Raw genomic sequence first — 11,249 nt, forward strand, 5'->3', positions numbered from 1 at the left:
TTTTTATGCTAAACAAAAGAGGATCAATGGATAGGACAGTATTTACAAATACAGCAGTCTGTGAAAAGTCAGCAGGATTCTGTATGATTTTGAGAGGGCTTTGGACTGTAGGCGTTTCACAAAACAGAGAAACATGCCATTTTTAGCAATGCAGGAAATGGAAAGACACTATATACAAAGTGCTTAACTCTTCATTTACTTTCAAAGGCCTTAGAAATTGTATGTTATGTCACAATAGTTGAACAGATGAAGGATAAAATGGGCAATTCTGATAGCAAAGAGACCTCTCCCTGGAATAGCTTCCATCATTTCTGAGGCTTGTATGCCACTGGAAGATTTTTCCTAGTATAATTGTCTCTACAGCAAGGTTTTGTTTGGCATAGATTCTCAAATTGAAATGTAATAAAAAAAAAAGAAAAGCCTCATGTCCCCATTTTCTATATTGAGAATATACTCCTAGCTTGAATACAGGGGATTATAATTCCTTTTTTTTTTTTTTCCAAGGCAATTGCTCCCAGTGTCTACCAAGTATATACGAAAACCAGGTTATAAGAGTTCATCATGTCTCAGACCTTTTTTTTTCTATACACTTTCTATATACTTTCACATATCAGTACATGTCCTGTGAGTGCAAGTCTTTGGTTGCTTCTTTCCACTTCAATCAGTCAAGCACCACTAATTTCCATCACTGCAACACAAATTTAGATCTACTGAGGATCTGGCTGTATGTATCAGCTTCCTTTTTACCGTATGAATTAGACCAGAATGATCAGTTGGGAAATCAGTTCTCCTCTGCTGAGGCCAGTTTGGTTCTCCGCTCCCTCGCCAAAAACTGTTTCTCTAAATACTTTTGTGACATGCTCTGTCAAAGAAAGGCAAGTTGGGAATTCCTAAGTGGCTATTTATTAAAAAAGTAACTATGGTCTACCTTCTTGTAAAAAGATGAAATATTTTATATCTCTTCTATACATTTAACTCCATGGATAAGATTCGTTTTGAAATGTTTATTATGCTGCACTATGGCCTAGCAATGTTAAAAGAAAGAAGTGTTACCTGCATTCAGATGAATTCTGAACTGTCTGAGCCGTGAAGCTAGTTATTGAAATATATGAAATTATGTTTTATAAATATATGGTCTACCCAGAGATTTATGTAACAAATGTTGCAAAATAATCACGTGCCTTAAATTGTTACTCTTTGGAGTGCTGTTGTTTGCAGATTTTTGTGTGTACTTTCCAAAAGGTGTCAACTTATTGCATACATTTTTTAATAAGTCAATTTGTTCTGCTAATGTGTCTTTATAGAAATGTTTTAATAGTATATCATACTGAGAAGTTTGGCAATAAATTGTATCACTTTGGTGGAATCACACTGCTCTGGCAAGTGATTTAGAGAATCATTAATTTTTATTTAGTACATTTAGAGAAGACTCTCCATCCAAGACTTCTGAGAAGTTTGTATTTCTGCTCCCAAATCAAAGTTAAAAAAAAAAAAGTGTACTGCTGATAACTTGTGTCATTTATAAAATGCAAATCATTAAAAGCAGCGACAGAAGTTGTAGAAGATCTCCCGAGTCTCTCTCTGAAAACTATAGTTCTATCCCCACTGCAGTCAGTGACAAAAGTCCTATTGACTCTATAAGCCAATAGTTCCATCCTTAAAACAGAAGGGTCTATATTTCATCGAAGTATATAAAGAGAGGTAGTCATTATAACAACACTATAATTTAAACTTTACATATATGATGATATAATTGAGGATATGATGATCTAATTATAATATTCTTTTGATGAAAAAAAAACAAGAGATCATAAAATCTTAGAATGATTAGGGTTGGAAAGGACCTCAAGATCATCCAGTTCCAACCCCCCTGCCATGGGCAGGAACACCTCACACTAGACCAGGTTTTTCAAAGCCCCATCCAACCTGGCCTTGAAAACTTCCGGGGATGGAGCAGCCACAGCTTCCTTAGGCAGCCTGTTCCAGTGCCTCACCACTCTCACAGTAAAGAATTTCCTCCTTATATCTAACCTAAATCTCGTCTGCTTGAATGTGAACCCACTATCCATAACCCTTGTCCTATTGTTACAGTCCCTAATGAAGAGTCCCTCTCTGAAAACCTTGTAAGCCCCCTTCAGATACTGCAAGCTTTCTCTTCTCCAGCCTGAACACATCCATTTTTTTCAGCCTTTGTATCGATTTTGCTTTACTGTGCTGTGTTTTTTGACGATATGGTAGTCACTAATGCCAGACAGCTTGACTTCCTACACAGAAACCAAGGAAACTTAATCCAAGCTGTTTTGTATCAGATGAATCAATTTTCCCTGAAAGCTCTGTGGTCCCAGTAAAAATTACCATTTCCCATGACATCCTCCTGCTGTCATCCTGTTTCCATACCTCGTATTGCTTTCTACAGTAGATAGGAGGCATGGGGTGAAGAAGTAAGTTCTAAAATTATTTCTAGAGTAGTGGAGTTGAATATTTATTGGAGTTAAGTAAACATTATTTTCTAAGTATGGATTTGAAAAGATTAAAATATACACAAGTGACTGAACCACATGCTAGCAAATAAGGTGCTACAATGGCAAAATTAGATAGAGCTGGTTTTCTGGTATGTCCATGCAGTAACTAATTAGCTAATACATCATTAAATCAATCAGGGAGAAGTGTCATTCCTTAACACTTTTGTTGATACACAAAACGTACAAAAGCCATGATTTTTCCAGTGGAAAAATTAAACTCTGAAATGAGCATTGAACGTTACTGGTAAGGATTCTGATAGGTCAGATTTAATGCTTCTTAGTTTAGCGAGCTAAGAGGTTCATCACACTGAAACACCCCAGCCTTTCGCAAATGATGTGCAAACACAACTGACACATAGAAGATGAGAGAATTCAGTTCTGTCCATTACTTAGAAACACAAAGTAGTGATCAGCACAGTAGACCCGTACAATGTAGAGTGAACAATCCAAGAGGTTTTAGGTAACACTCCATATGGGCTTTAATATTTTAATCTTTAAAACCAGTGAAATTATAACTAAATTTCAAATCCCAACTGCCTTTTCAATTTTCTGAAACAGTGTTGGTAGACTGAACACACCACAAAAAGCCTTTATATTCTTTCCCCTTCACATTTGTTTCAGGCTCTCCTCACATGCTCAGGGGCATCCCAAAACTTTGTACCTCTGCACTTTGTACCTCACAGATCTGGAGGTAGAGAAAGGCTCGGTGCTAGTTATTAGCAATTGCAGCAAAACCAAGATGTATGCCTATGGAATTTACAACATTCTAACTCACTCTGAAATCCTAACCACAGCTGAAGTTCAAGTTTCCTTACCTATATTATACCCCACTATGCTCAACAGTTATGCAAGAGTAGGCTTTCAGTGAATTTCATTTGATATTATTATGGATCTGAATGATCACCCCTGCCGCACAAAAAAATAAGTTTTCTGATTGGTTAGGTATGTGATGTGCCACACAGGACCTGTACTTCCATCCACTACAGATGAGTTGGATGGCATGCAATGCCTTTGCCAAGAACAGTCCGGAACATTGCTCTTGTTAGAGCTACTGCATTCTGTTATTTGCGAAACCTGATCCTTCTCATTTGTGTACAGTTAACATTTAATTACTTGCTGTTCTGAAACACTGACGCATTCATCTTGAATCCTGAAAGTGGCAGTATTACACCCAACATGTAATTCAAAGAAAACAAATATGACTCTGTGTAACTGGGCTGTGAACTGTGGGGCTGTAGATGAGTGAACATTTTGCTGAGACTGCATAAGACAGAGAATCAAAGAAATACTGAAGAAGTTCAGTTGGAAGGGACTTCTGGAAGTCATCTAATCCAATCTCTGAGGAGCTAGCTCAGATCTAACTAACTTGGAGCTAACTGACCCAAGTCAAATCAGGCTAGAATCTGGATAGCAGAATGGCAGGATAAACTTTTCATACACACACTTTCAGCTCTCAAGGCTATTTTCTCGACTCACCAGAAGAAAAAACCTACCTTCTGGCAGAAAGCCTTCAGGGTAGCCCCAAGAAAATATTCCAAGCACCTGTCATCCCTGGTGTCTAGAGGTTCATAGAGGACCCAGTACAGTAAGCTCGGGAAAGAGTGGGGTAGAATCACTTCACCTGCCGTATAAAGACTTCTGCATATACTAATCCTCATAACGGGTGTTTATAGGGGGTATTTATTATGCTGATGTGCGTGGTGCCCTTTTCCTTATGAGCATTGACTCATTTTGCTATATGAAAGACACTACTCCTCTATTCCCCAGAGGTGGTCACTACAAGTATGATCGCAATAACAGGATTAAAGATAGGCAGTCTTAATTTTCTTTCACTTTTTAAGCAGCACTGCAGGATGCTGTGCGGGTAGTGCTGATCATGTAACTGCTCTGCAACAATCTTGTATGTGGCCAAGATTCTGAGTGTGATAGTGAACTCTGCTTTCCAGTAGTCTTCACCACATAAAAACAACTATCTTTTAAACTTGCAGCCCAGAAACCAACCTGGGATTTTAGCCTGTATTTTTCTCTTCTGACAAAATTTTAGTAGATGTTAAAACCTCTTGTGCTGGACTTGCAACACTTGTGCTTTTGTTTCTTTCTGACTTATGTAAGACACCAAAAAGAATAATTGCCTTGAAAGACTTCTAAGTGGTACTAATGCTTTTTGATGTTTAGGTGTAAATAAAGCTTTTCTCGTACTTGTACATTGTGATACTACAAGCAGAAGAGAACTAGAAATGAAGAAAAGCTCTCCGTTTTGAGTGTTTGTACAATTTTTGTTCCTCCTGTATCCTTGCCCCCTTTATTATCCCTTTTTTTTTTCCTGACACAAATCACATTAGGAAACAATACTCTTGAGGCTTCCCTCCCTCTTGCCTTCACCAAGGTTTAGATTAATCTAAATGGTTTGAAGAAGCCTATGGAATGAGTGCAGATAGGGCTGTGTGCCATTTCAAAATAGCCAAATATAGAAGGTCCACTTAATTTATTAAACTCCAAAGACAAAACTTGCTTGTATGGAGGCTGCTGGTTTATTCTGCAGTTCCTTTCTGTATTTGTATGCTGTTCCTATCTAGTCCCAAGCCCTGCTTTGAATAACCAAACAAGAATGGCTGATGGACTAGACAAAAAAAAAAAGACAATACTGATTAAGTTGGCCAATCAATTCAACCTGACTATAATCAGATCAATTGATATTTTGTAGTATGTTACTGTTTCATGCTATTTTTTAGGATAAAAAAACAACTTTTAGGGGCAGCAGATACATCTTGCTTATTTATTTCTGTGTGTCATCTCTGTGATGTTGGAATATTTTGACTCTTTCTTGTTTCCAAACAAATTAAGTATGCAGACTTCAAATATGTGTGAATTGTTTAAAAATTTTCTCTCCCTTTGCTTTCCTGTCTTGCTATGAGCTTTTCTGCAGTGGTCCTGAGAATCACTGTATGATGCCATATAGATTACAAGTTGAGGAACACTGGCCTAGACTGAAATGATGGTACATTGAAACAGTCTCTCTGAGTACCATCTTTCTCCCAAATTGCAGGAAAAAAAAATAATCTTATGCTCTTAGGCAACTCACATTCAGACCTTTTGATCCAAAATTATACGTTTTAAAATGCAAACTCATATTTCATGGTCTGTCTGTAATTTTTATCTTCTGTTGACAGACATTTCCATCAAGATAGAATTAAATGGATAATTCCTGTGGGGTTTTCTTCTTCCTTTCTTCTTAATCTAAGTTAGGATTTACGCTCGTTAACAAGCCTGAGGTATTGGAAAAGAGATTTGTAGTGTGCTTGGCTCCTTTTGGAGCCTACATTAGCCTTAGTGGGACCAAAACTTGCAGTCTGTCACCCGCATGCAGTGAAACACTGTGCCATGACACAGTATGGCATGACGTTGTTCTCAGTCTATGCTGTGTTACCTGCTCTGTCTCTTAGCACTCTCAAACAAGATTTGTGTGTGGACATCCAACACCACGGACTCAGAATGCTGGATGTGCTTGAAAAACCTTTGTATCACCTACTGTATGTTTTGGAAAAGTCCATGGTTTTCTTTTTGAGGACTAATTAAAAAAAAATAAAATTGTCATCTTAATAAAATACTTGCCTCCACGATATGTCCTTCAGAATCGGACCACAGCTTCAGAAACTGGTTTACAATCCCTCCACATTAAAGATGTATTTCAAGACCCATCTCTTTCACTTCAATGTAAAGAACACTAGGAGATATAAACTTAGAGTGTGTCAAACAAACTAGTAAACTATCTTGATAAAGCATATTATCAATTGGGTTTACTTAAGATTAATTTTTCAGTAGGATGAAGCAATGAAGTCCTTGCAAATAGTTGTTAAAATCATGTGTACCTCAAATGAGAATGAAAATAATAGATACGTTAATACAGAAATAAAGGAGGAGAAGCTTTTAGCAACCTGGTCTAGTGGAACATGTCCCTGCCCTTGGCGGCGGGGGGGGTTGAAACTGGATGAGCTTTAAGGTCCCTTCCAACCCAAACTATTCTATGATTCTATGATAAATGGTATCAGGAAAGTTGTGTGCAACTGTTCAAAGTGTGTATTGTTTATCATGCAGAACAAAGCCATATCCAGGTGTTTCCTTTAAAAGCAGAATCTGGTTGAAGTGAACTTTTTTAACTTGACATCTCATTGGACTACTTCTTTGCTGACGGTGTAACATAACTGCAACCGTCCCTTTCATTCTCTTTTAGAGTGGAAATACATCTTTTTTAGGAAATTGGTGGCAAGAGCTGGTACCCATAAAAATAAACAGTGCTTTTGAACAAACCTCAAGACATGGATGATAGTCTGAATGTTTTAAAGTTGCTGGTTTTTTCTTGCAAAAGTTTTCAGCATTTGTTTTTGGACTTGCCAACAGCTCTGAACCTGGGAAACAGGAGTTTGCACAACTCATCTGCTGATTCTGTCTTTGATCACTGAAACATGAAATGAACTAAGTTTTTCTGACCAAGTTAGTTCAAGGGAATCATCCAATATAGCAGACTGTTTAACATCTCTCCCACTGCCTAGATCAGAATACACAGTTCATTTTGCAGGTTCCCAAACAAAAAAAAAACAGAGGTGGGAAAACTCTGAAATTAGGAAAAAGCTGTGCTGTATGTTGTCAGTGCAGGCTGAAGTATTTATTGCCTTACACTGAGATACTGACCTTAGAACTGCAGAGCCGCAGGCAGTTTTCATTTTCTTCCTTCTTTTGCAAAAAAAAAAAAAAGATGGGCTAACTTTGTGTCCTTGTGTTCAGAGACCAAAAAAAAAAAAAGCCTTCTCCTGGTGGTGGAATGTGACTTTTTTTACAGAATTACTTCTCACCCTTATTCAAGGATTTGTAAACTTATTTTGGCTTACAAAAATCTTACTGTCATCAAAGCTTGCTTGGAGTAGTGTTATCTACACCATGTTACATGTAGCTGTTACCCTCTAGTGTTCGTTATGTGTTGCAACAGGACAATTACGATTGCTACCTTTTTGTTTGTTTGTTTGTTGGAAGAGAGTATTCTTTCCTTATCTGAAATGGAATTTGCCTGGTTTTGTGCCATTCCATAAGTATAGGTTATATTTTAATATTCTAATGCATAAATTAGCTCTAAAAGAACAAGTAAGAGTTACTGAATATGTAAGTATGTATTAGATGAAGAGGTAAAAAAGATCTTTCAGATTTCCATCAAATTCTCAGTATAAAAATCTTGATTTTACATTTTGTATTTTAGTAACATACTTATTTTTGAAACTTTATACTGGATTTCTAAAGAGGCTTGCGAATCTTGGTGACTACAAATATTCAGTGTAGCTTTTCATATCACAGAATGTATGACATACATAGAAAAAAAATAGACAGGATATACTCAAAGAAGAACCGCCGCATATTTTGTTGATTAATATTTTTAATATCCCTTGTGTTATTAATTGCATTTCATTGCATCCCTATGTTATGAAATGCATGTAGTGAAAGTGTTGGTTATTGATATGTTATTTCAAGAAAGGGAAAGTATTACAAAGGTGTCATTAAATGTAATATTAGTAGTGATAAATAAGATGAATCTTCAAAGACATCTGCAGTTCTTAATATGACTTTTTTTTCTTGATGTTAACTGGCATTGAAATTCAGCTGAAAAGTGCATGAAGACAATGTAATTGCTCTTCTTTTGCTCCAGTAATAGCTAAGTGTGTGAATATTACCTTAATTATTTTGAGGTGATATTCTAATTTTCAAGTTCTATGGTTTGTCAGTTTCCTGGGTTTAATTAATTGAGTTGATTTTGGTGGGATAGAAGTACTTGTTAAAAAGAATGGGTGTTTATTAGTTTAGTAACACAACAAATAATCTGAAAAATAATATACATCAAGTTGATAAACTAGGTGTTTTACTTAGCAACAGTATACAAAGCAGTTTGTGTCACTCCCTGAGAGAAATGAGTGAAAAGCATTCAACAGTTCTTCAGTGTCTATTTGGAGGAAGGAGGGAAACACTGTTCGTTTGTTTTGAGGGTTGTGTGTTTGGGGGTTTTTCTCTGTGAAAGATGGAAAAATAATAATTACTATTTGCATATGTGAATGACCTGCAAGGGTAAAGGGAGTAACTAAATGAGTTAGTGGTAGATGAGCTAAGCAATTCTACATTAAAGAAGATTGATGGCCTTTAAGCTAAGAAGCCTCAAGATCTGCAGTTAGCTGTCTAGCTTATTCGAACATGAACCTTCCTGCCTTCTTCTAGCTTTTTCCTGTTGATTTCCAATGAGGAAATTTTTAAGTGGCAGTAGTTTTTTAAATAAGAAAATAAAATGCCTAATGATGTAAGCCAAAGCATCCTCCTGATTGCATCAGTAGTTACCAGCTGTGACTGTTGCATTACCATCTTCCTGATGCTTTAAGCCCTGACAGCAAGGCCTCCTTTACTGAGTGGAAGCTATAGGACCCTTAAAGAATCCAGACATCATGCCATTAATGCTATCCATATATCTTTGTTTCCTGAGAATAACCATGTGAACTTGTTTGTCCAGCATGAGTCATACTAAGAAGTAGGGAATTCAATTGTACAGATCTGTAGGACAAGACTGTTATTCCTTAACCCAGCAAATGTGCAATATGAATAATTATTTGTTTCCTCAAATAAGGGGCTGTATTTAGCTATCTTGATACTGCCCCCTTGTAAAACGCAAGGGTATGACTTGGTGAGTGGCAGTGAGCTCATTTAACAGCTCACTGCTGCTGAAAGGAGGCTCCTGCTCTTCTATGCTCTTGTCATTTACCACGTCTAGTCCCTTACTCAATTTAACTCTCAAAGGCAGTGGAAAAGAACTCAGCAAGAAACAAACTCTTCCTTTCCCAAACTTTGGAATTTTACAGTGAGAATTAAACCAGTGCAAGCTAGGATGTTGAGCCTTGTGGCAGGAAAAAGAAGAGAGGATAAAGGGACAGGGTACAACCCTTCTCTCTTTGAATGGCATCAAGCCATTAGAGGTGTCTGTGAAATCACAGGCTGGTTCCATTCCACAGACATGGAAACTTAGAGGTAAAATGGCCTCTCCATCAAGCCAAATGTGGGACTGCAAATGGCAGACACCTCTCTGGATTTGCCTCCCAGTGTTTATCTATTCTTTATATGTGCTACTATGAATAACACATTCTAAGGGGACATTACCTGGGCAACTCATATTTTTATCAGTTTTCTAGAATTAAATGCTCTTTTAAAAAAAAAAAAAAAACAAAACAACAAACAAGCAAAAACAACAACAAAAAAACACCGTTTTTCTTCATTTTGTTTAAATCTTCAATCAAGAAAAAAGATTTTCTGTTACCCTTGAACTAATCTGAATCCGATATTTTTATATGCTACTAAATGAGCATACTAAATACATCTATCTACTGTGATAGATGGTATGACATATTTTATCTAGTCATAGGTTAATAAATGACGTGCCAGCCCATCACAAGCTCTATCTTTCTGGAATGCTTTGGTAGCAGGAAGATCCCGCAACAGAAAATGTGGTTTGGGAGAAGCAAGAAGAGGGAATGCGAGAAAGAGAAAGGAAAAGGCTGCCTGACCTTCCTTCTCATTACTTCTACACACTTTTTTCTCTGTCTTGTAAATTGGAAAACAAAATGAATTGTCAGTATGCCAGAATAAATTGTCTTTCTTTTTACTTCTTCAGCAGTGGAAACATTTAATGTTTATTTCTTTAGCAGTCTAGTCAGTTGAAATGCAGCATTATTTGGACCTTTATGTAGGTAATTATCCTCTCGCTTGTAGATTTTTTTAGGGCTCCAATTTGTTAGCTTGTTTTCATGCTTTGGAATTTCCTCTAAGGTGAAATCCAAGGCTGGTAAGATTGTGCTGTAGGGAATATCTGAAGTTCTGTAAACATGTTTTCTTGCAGGGCAGCACAAACTTGTATAATTAAAATTATTTTTAATATGTTTTAGCAACACAGAAGGGAAACTTCTGCCGAAGTCAGAGTGCACTGTGGTTTTGAAATCTGAGCATAGAGGGAGCCAGATGCAGATATGGCAATCCCAACATTCATGAAGAGTGATAACAGAACACAAATATGTTGTAGCCAATTATGGTGTTTACTGATTCTTTCTTTTTTTAATCTCCCAGCATCACTTGCCAGCTAATCACCAACCCCAAAAGACTTTATGTTGCAATCAACTCAAGGTCTCAGGTTCACAATTCTCTCCATCTTAAATCTAACTGATGTTGAAAGTATTTTAGTACTCTAAATATTTTAGAAATATTTAATATTAAAAAAATAATCTACATAAAGGATAAATAAATTCACTGTTTTCAAAGTGCTGTTAGGTGACCAAAGGAAATCCCATAAATTATCGATGGGGTGGGGGGAGAAGGGAGATGTGTAAACAGGTTCTGATCTCCCCTTTCTTAACTCTTATGACAGCAGATAGAAAAGCATCTTCAGGTGGAAATATAATTTCCTGCAGTTGGGTATTCTTAAGGATAGAATTGTCAAGAGAGCAGCTTAAATCAGAATGGTAGTATAAGTTCCAAAACTCTAGGGAACAAGGACTTTGGCTTCCCTCTAGCTCTAGTACAGTCCTGACTTGTGAAGATCAGGGCTTTCAGCTTGCTGGGCATGGGGATAGTTTACAAGATTCTTCAGTGGGTCCATAGGAGACAAAACTCTCTGTTCTGGTTTTAGCAGAGAAATTTGCTTGCCATCCTATCATT

This window comes from Pezoporus flaviventris, unplaced genomic scaffold, assembly GCF_033815535.1.
Source record: "Pezoporus flaviventris isolate CSIRO_AGI_PZ_B2104156 unplaced genomic scaffold, CSIRO_AGI_Pfla_v1 ptg000007l, whole genome shotgun sequence".
NCBI classification, from domain to species: Eukaryota; Metazoa; Chordata; class Aves; order Psittaciformes; family Psittacidae; genus Pezoporus; species Pezoporus flaviventris.